The following is a 7,019-nucleotide window of genomic DNA, read 5'->3' as shown; positions in this document are numbered from 1 at the left end:
AATTATTAGTTTTATACAATGGAAACGCTGTTGTATTTATATTGTACTTTAAGCCTCTGGCGTTGACTTCTAAGGCCGTAGCTATTAGATGTGGTGGAGCAACGCCCTAGAGTGACGCCTAGGGTGCTCGGAACGTAGAAATGACCATTACTTTCACACTGGTTGCAATTATTCGTTTTATACGATGGAAAAGCTGTTGTATTTATATCGTATTTTACGCTTCTGTCGTTTACTTCTTAGGCCGTAACTATTCGGTCTGGTGGAGCAACGCCCTGGAGTGAAACCTAGGATGCCCGGAACGTAGAATTGGCCATCACTTTCAAACTGGTTGCAATTATTCCTGTTATATGATGGAAACACAGTTGTATTTTTTTTGCATTTTATGTTTCGGGCGTTCACTTCTAAGGTCCTAACTATTCAATCTGTTGGAGCAAGGCCCAAGGGTGAATCCTAGGTTGCTCGGAAAGTAGGAATGACCATCAGTTTCATACTGGTTGCAATTATTCGTTTTATACGATGGAAAAACTGTTGTATTTTTATTGCATTTTATGCTTCTGGCGTTCACTTCTTAGGCCCTAACTATTCGATCTGGTGGAGCAACGGCCTAGGGTGAAGCCTAGCTTGCCCGGAACGTAGAAATGACCATTACTTTCACACTGTTTGCAATTATTCCTTTTATACGATGGAAAAGCTGTTGTATTTATATCGTATTTTATGGTTCTGGCGTTTACTTCTAAGGATCTAACTATTCGATCTGGTGGAGCAACGCCCTAGAGTGAATCCTAGGTTGCTCGGAATGTAGAAATGACCACAACTTTCACACTGGGTGCAATTATTCGTTTTATACGATGCAAACGCTGTTGTATTTATATCGTATTTTATGCTTCTGGCGTTTACTTCTATGGACCTAACTATTCGATCTGGTGCAGCAACGCCCTAGAGTGAATCCTAGGTTGCTCGGAATGTAGCACTGACCATAACTTTCACACTGGTTGCAATTATTCGTTTTATACGATGGAAACGCTGTTGTATTTATATTGTACTTTATGCCTCTGGCGTTGACTTCTAAGGCCGTAGCTATTAGATGTGGTGGAGCAACGCCCTAAAGTGACGCCTAGGGTGCTCGGAACGTAGAAATGACCATTACTTTCACACTGGTTGCAATTATTCGTTTTATACGATGGAAAAGCTGTTGCATTTATATCGTATTTTATGCTACTGGCGTTTACTTCTAAGGACCTAACTATTCGATCTGGTGGAGCAACGCCCTAAAGTGAATCCTAGGTTGCTCGGAATATAGAAATGACCATAACTTTCACACTGGTTGCAATTATTCGTTTTATACGATGGAAACGCTGTTGTATTTATATTGTCCTTTAAGCCTCTGGCGTTGACTTCTAAGGCCGTAGCTATTAGATGTGGTGGAGCAACGCCCTAGAGTGACGCCTAGGGTGCTCGGAACGTAGAAATGACCATTACTTTCACACTGGTTGCAATTATTCGATTTATGCGATGGAAAAGCTGTTGTATTTATATCGTATTTTATGCTTCTGGCGTTAACTTCTTAGGCCGTAACTATTCGGTCTGGTGGAGCAACGCCCTGGAGTGAAACCTAGGTTGCCCGGAACGTACAATTGGCCATCACTTTCAAACTGGTTGCAATTATTCCTGTTATATGATGGAAACACTGTTGTATTTTTTTTGCATTTTATGGTTCGGGCGTTGACTTCTAAGGCCCTAACTATTCAATCTGTAGGAGCAACGCCCTAGGGTGAAGCCTAGCTTGCTCGGAAAGTAGAAATGACCATAAGTTTCATTCTGGTTGCAATTATTCGTTTTATACGATGGAAAAGCTGTTGTATTTATATCGTATTTTATGCTTCTGGCGTTGACTTCTAAGGCACTATCTATTCGATCTGGTGGAGCAACGCCCTAGAGAGAAGCCTAGGTTGCCCGGAACGTAGAATTGGCCATCACTTTCAAACTGGTTGCAATTATTCCTGTTATATGATGGAAACACAGTTGTATTTTTTTTGCATTTTATGTTTCGGGCGTTCACTTCTAAGGTCCTAACTATTCAATCTGTTGGAGCAAGGACCAAGGGTGAATCCTAGGTTGCTCGGAAAGTAGGAATGACCATCAGTTTCATACTGGTTGCAATTATTCGTTTTATACGATGGAAAAACTGTTGTATTTTTATTGCATTTTATGCTTCTGGCGTTCACTTCTTAGGCCCTAACTATTCGATCTGGTGGAACAACGGCCTAGGGTGAAGCCTAGCTTGCCCGGAACGTAGAAATGACCATTACTTTCACACTGTTTGCAATTATTCCTTTTATACGATGGAAAAGCTGTTGTATTTATATCGTATTTTATGCTTCTGGCGTTTACTTCTAAGGATCTAACTATTCGATCTGGTGGAGCAACGCCCTGGAGTGAATCCTAGGTTGCTCGGAATGTAGAAATGACCATAACTTTCACACTGGTTGCAATTATTCGTTTTATGCGATGGAAAAGCTGTTGTATTTATATCGTATTTTATGCTTCTGGCGTTAACTTCTTAGGCCGTAACTATTCGGTCTGGTGGAGCAACGCCCTGGAGTGAAACCTAGGTTGCCCGGAACGTAGAATTGGCCATCACTTTCAAACTGGTTGCAATTATTCCTGTTATATGATGGAAACACTGTTGTATTTTTTTTGCATTTTATGGTTAAGGCGTTGACTTCTAAGGCCCTAACTATTCAATCCGTTGGAGCAAGGCCATAGGGTGAAGCCTAGGTTGCTCGGAAAGTAGAAATGACCATAAGTTTCATACAGGTCGCAATTATTTGTTTCATACGATGGAAAAGCTGTTGTATTTATATTGTATTTTATGCTTCTGGCGTTGACTTCTAAGGCACTAACTATTCGATCTGGTGGAGCAACGCCCTAGAGTGAAGCCTAGGTTGCCCGGAACGTAGAATTGGCCATCACTTTCATACTGGTCGCAATTATTCCTGTTATATGATGGAAACACTGTTGTATATTTTTTGCATTTTATGGTTCGGGCGTAGACTTCTAAGGCCCTAACTATTCAATCTGTTGGAACAACGCCCTAGGGTGAAGCCTAGGTTGCTCGGAAAGTAGAAATGACCATAAGTTTCATACTGGTTGCAATTATTCGTTTTATACGGTGGAAAAGCTGTTGTACTTATGTTGTATTTTATGCTTCTGGCGTTGACTTCTAAGGCCCTAACTATTCGATCTGGTGGAACAACGGCCTAGGGTGAAGCCTAGCTTGCCCGGAACGTAGAAATGACCATTACTTTCACACTGTTTGCAATTATTCCTTTTATACGATGGAAAAGCTGTTGTATTTATATCGTATTTTATGCTTCTGGCGTTTACTTCTAAGGATCTAACTATTCGATCTGGTGGAGCAACGCCCTAGAGTGAATCCTAGGTTGCTCGGAATGTAGAAATGACCATAACTTTCACACTGGGTGCAATTATTCGTTTTATACGATGCAAACGCTGTTGTATTTATATCGTATTTTATGCTTCTGGCGTTTACTTCTATGGACCTAACTATTCGATCTGGTGCAGCAACGCCCTAGAGTGAATCCTAGGTTGCTCGGAATGTAGAACTGACCATAACTTTCACACTGGTTGCAATTATTCGTTTTATACGATGGAAACGCTGTTGTATTTATATTGTACTTTATGCCTCTGGCGTTGACTTCTAAGGCCGTAGCTATTAGATGTGGTGGAGCAACGCCCTAAAGTGACGCCTAGGGTGCTCGGAACGTAGAAATGACCATTACTTTCACACTGGTTGCAATTATTCGTTTTATACGATGGAAAAGCTGTTGCATTTATATCGTATTTTATGCTTCTGGCGTTTACTTCTAAGGACCTAACTATTCGATCTGGTGGAGCAACGCCCTAGAGTGAATCCTAGGTTGCTCGGAATATAGAAATGACCATAACTTTCACACTGGTTGCAATTATTCGTTTTATACAATGGAAACGCTGTTGTATTTATATTGTACTTTAAGCCTCTGGCGTTGACTTCTAAGGCCGTAGCTATTAGATGTGGTGGAGCAACGCCCTAGAGTGACGCCTAGGGTGCTCGGAACGTAGAAATGACCATTACTTTCACACTGGTTGCAATTATCCGTTTTATGCGATGGAAAAGCTGTTGTATTTATATCGTATTTTAGCTTCTGGCGTTAACTTCTTAGGCCGTAACTATTCGGTCTGGTGGAGCAACGCCCTGGAGTGAAACCTAGGTTTCCCGGAACGTAGAATTGGCCATCACTTTCATACTGGTAGCAATTATTCCTGTTATATGATGGAAACACTGTTGTATATTTTTTGCATTTTATGGTTCGGGCGTAGACTTCTAAGGCCCTAACTATTCAATCTGTTGGAACAACGCCCTAGGGTGAAGCCTAGGTTGCTCGGAAAGTAGAAATGACCATAAGTTTCATACTGGTTGCAATTATTCGTTTTATACGGTGGAAAAGCTGTTGTATTTATGTTGTATTTTATGCTTCTGGCGTTGACTTCTAAGGCACTAACTATTCGCTCTGGTGGAGCAACGCCCTAGAGTGAAGCCTAGGTTGCCAGGGACATAGAATTGGCCATCACTTTCAAACTGGTTGCAATTATTTCTGTTATATTATTGAAACACTATTGTATTTTTATTGCATTTTATGCTTCGGGCGTTGACTTCTAAGGCCCTAACTATTCAATCTGTTGGAGTAACGCCCTAGGGTGAAGCCTAGGTTGCTCGGATAGTAGAAATGACCATAAGTTTCATACTGGTTGCAATTATTCGTTTTATACGATGGAAGAACTGTTGTATTTATATTGTATTTTATGCTTCTGGCGTTGACTTCTAAGGCCCTAGATGTCGATCTAGTGGAGCAACGCCCAAGAGTGAAGCCTAGGTTGCCCGGAAAGGAGAAATGAACATAAGTTTCATACTGGTTGCAATTATTCCTGTTATATGATGGAAAAACTGTTGTATTTTTTTTGCATTCTATGGTTCGGGCGTTGACTTCTAAGGCCCTAGCTATTCAATCTGTTGGAGCAACGCCCTAGGGTGAAGCCTAGGTTGCTCGGAAAGTAGAAATGACCATAAGTTTCATACTGGTTGCAATTATTCGTTTTATACGATGGAAACGCTGTTGTATTTATATTTTATTTTATGCTTTTGGCGTTGACTTCTAACGCACCAACTATTCGATCTGGTGGAGCAACGCCCTAGAGTGAAGCCTAGGTTGCCCGGAACGTAGAATTGGCCATCACTTTCAAACTCGTTGCAATTATTCCTGTTACATGATGGATACACTGTTGTATTTTTATTGTATTTTATGCTTCGGGCGTTGAATTCTAAGGCCCTAACTATTCAATCTGTTGGAGCAACGCCCTAGGGTGAAGCCTAGCTTGCTCGGAAAGTAGAAATGACCATAAGTTTCATACTGGTTGCAATTATTCGTTTTATACGATGGAAAAGCTGTTGTATTTATATCGTCTTTTATGCTTCTGGCGTTGACTTCTTAGGCCGTAATTATTCGGTCTGGTGGAGCAACGGCCTGGTGTGAAACCTAGGTTGCCCGGAACGTAGAATTGGCCATCACTTTCAAACTGGTTGCAATTATTCCTGATATATGATGGAAACACTGCTGTATCTTTTTTGCATTTTATGGTTCGGGCGTTGACTTCTAAGGCCCTAACTATTCAATCCGTTGGAGCAACGCCCTAGGGTGAAGCCTTGGTTGCTCGGAAAGTAGAAATGACCATACGTTTCATACTGGTTGCAAGTATTCGTTTTATACGATGGAAAAACTGTTGTATTTATATTGTATTTTATACATCTGGCGTTGACTTCTAAGGTACTAACTATTCGATCTGGTGGAACAATGGCCTAGGGTGAAGCCTAGGTTGCCCGGAACGTAGAAATGACCATTACTTTCACACTGGTTGCAATTACTCGTTTTATACGATGGAAAAGCTGTTGTATTTATATTGTATTTTATACATCTGGCGTTGACTTCTAAGGTACTAGCTATTCGATCTGGTGGAACAACGGCCTAGGGTGAAGCCTAGGTTGCCCGGAACGTAGAAAGAACCATAAATTTTACACTGGTAGCAATTATTCGTTTTATACTATGGAAAAACTGTTCTATTTATTTTGTATTTAATGCTCCGGGCGTTGGCTTCTAAGGCCCTAACTGTTTGATCTGGTGGAGCAAAGCCCTAGGGTGAAGCCTAGGTTGCCCGGAAAGTAGAAATGACCAATGCTTTCATACTGGTTGCAATTATTCGTTTTATATGATGGAAAAACTGTTGTATTTATATTGTATTTTATGCTTCTGGCGTTCCCTTCTTAGGCCCTAACTATTCGATCTGGTGGAACAACGGCCTAGGGTGAAGCCTAGGTCGCCCGGAACGTAGAGATAACCATAACCTTTACACTGGTAGCAATTATTCGTTTTATACTATGGAAAAACTGTTCTATTTATTTTGTATTTAATGCTTCGGGCGTTGGCTTCTAAGGCCCTAGCTATTCAATCTGTTGGAGCAACGCCCTAGGGTGAAGCCTAGGTTGCTCGGAAAGTAGAAATGACCATAAGTTTCATACTGGCTGCAATTATTCGTTTTATACGATGGAAAAACTGTTGTATTTATATTGTATTTTATGCATCTGGCGTTGACATCTAAGGCACTAACTATTCGATCTGGTGGAGCAACGCCCTAGAGTGAAGCCTAGGTTGCCCGGAACGTAGAATTGTCCATCACTTTCAAACTGGTTGCAATTACTCCTGTTATATGATGGACACACTGTTGTATTTTTATTGCATTTGCTGCTTCGGGCGTTGAATTCTAAGGCCGTAACTACTCGGTCTGGTGGAGCAACGCGCTGGAGTGAAACCTAGGTTGCCCGGAACGTAGAATTGGCCATCACTTTCAAACTGGTTGCAATTATTCCTGATACATGATGGAAACACTGTTGTATTTTTTTGCATTTT

This window comes from Calliopsis andreniformis, unplaced genomic scaffold, assembly GCF_051401765.1.
Source record: "Calliopsis andreniformis isolate RMS-2024a unplaced genomic scaffold, iyCalAndr_principal scaffold0004, whole genome shotgun sequence".
NCBI classification, from domain to species: Eukaryota; Metazoa; Arthropoda; class Insecta; order Hymenoptera; family Andrenidae; genus Calliopsis; species Calliopsis andreniformis.
This window is presented reverse-complemented; position numbering follows the sequence as displayed.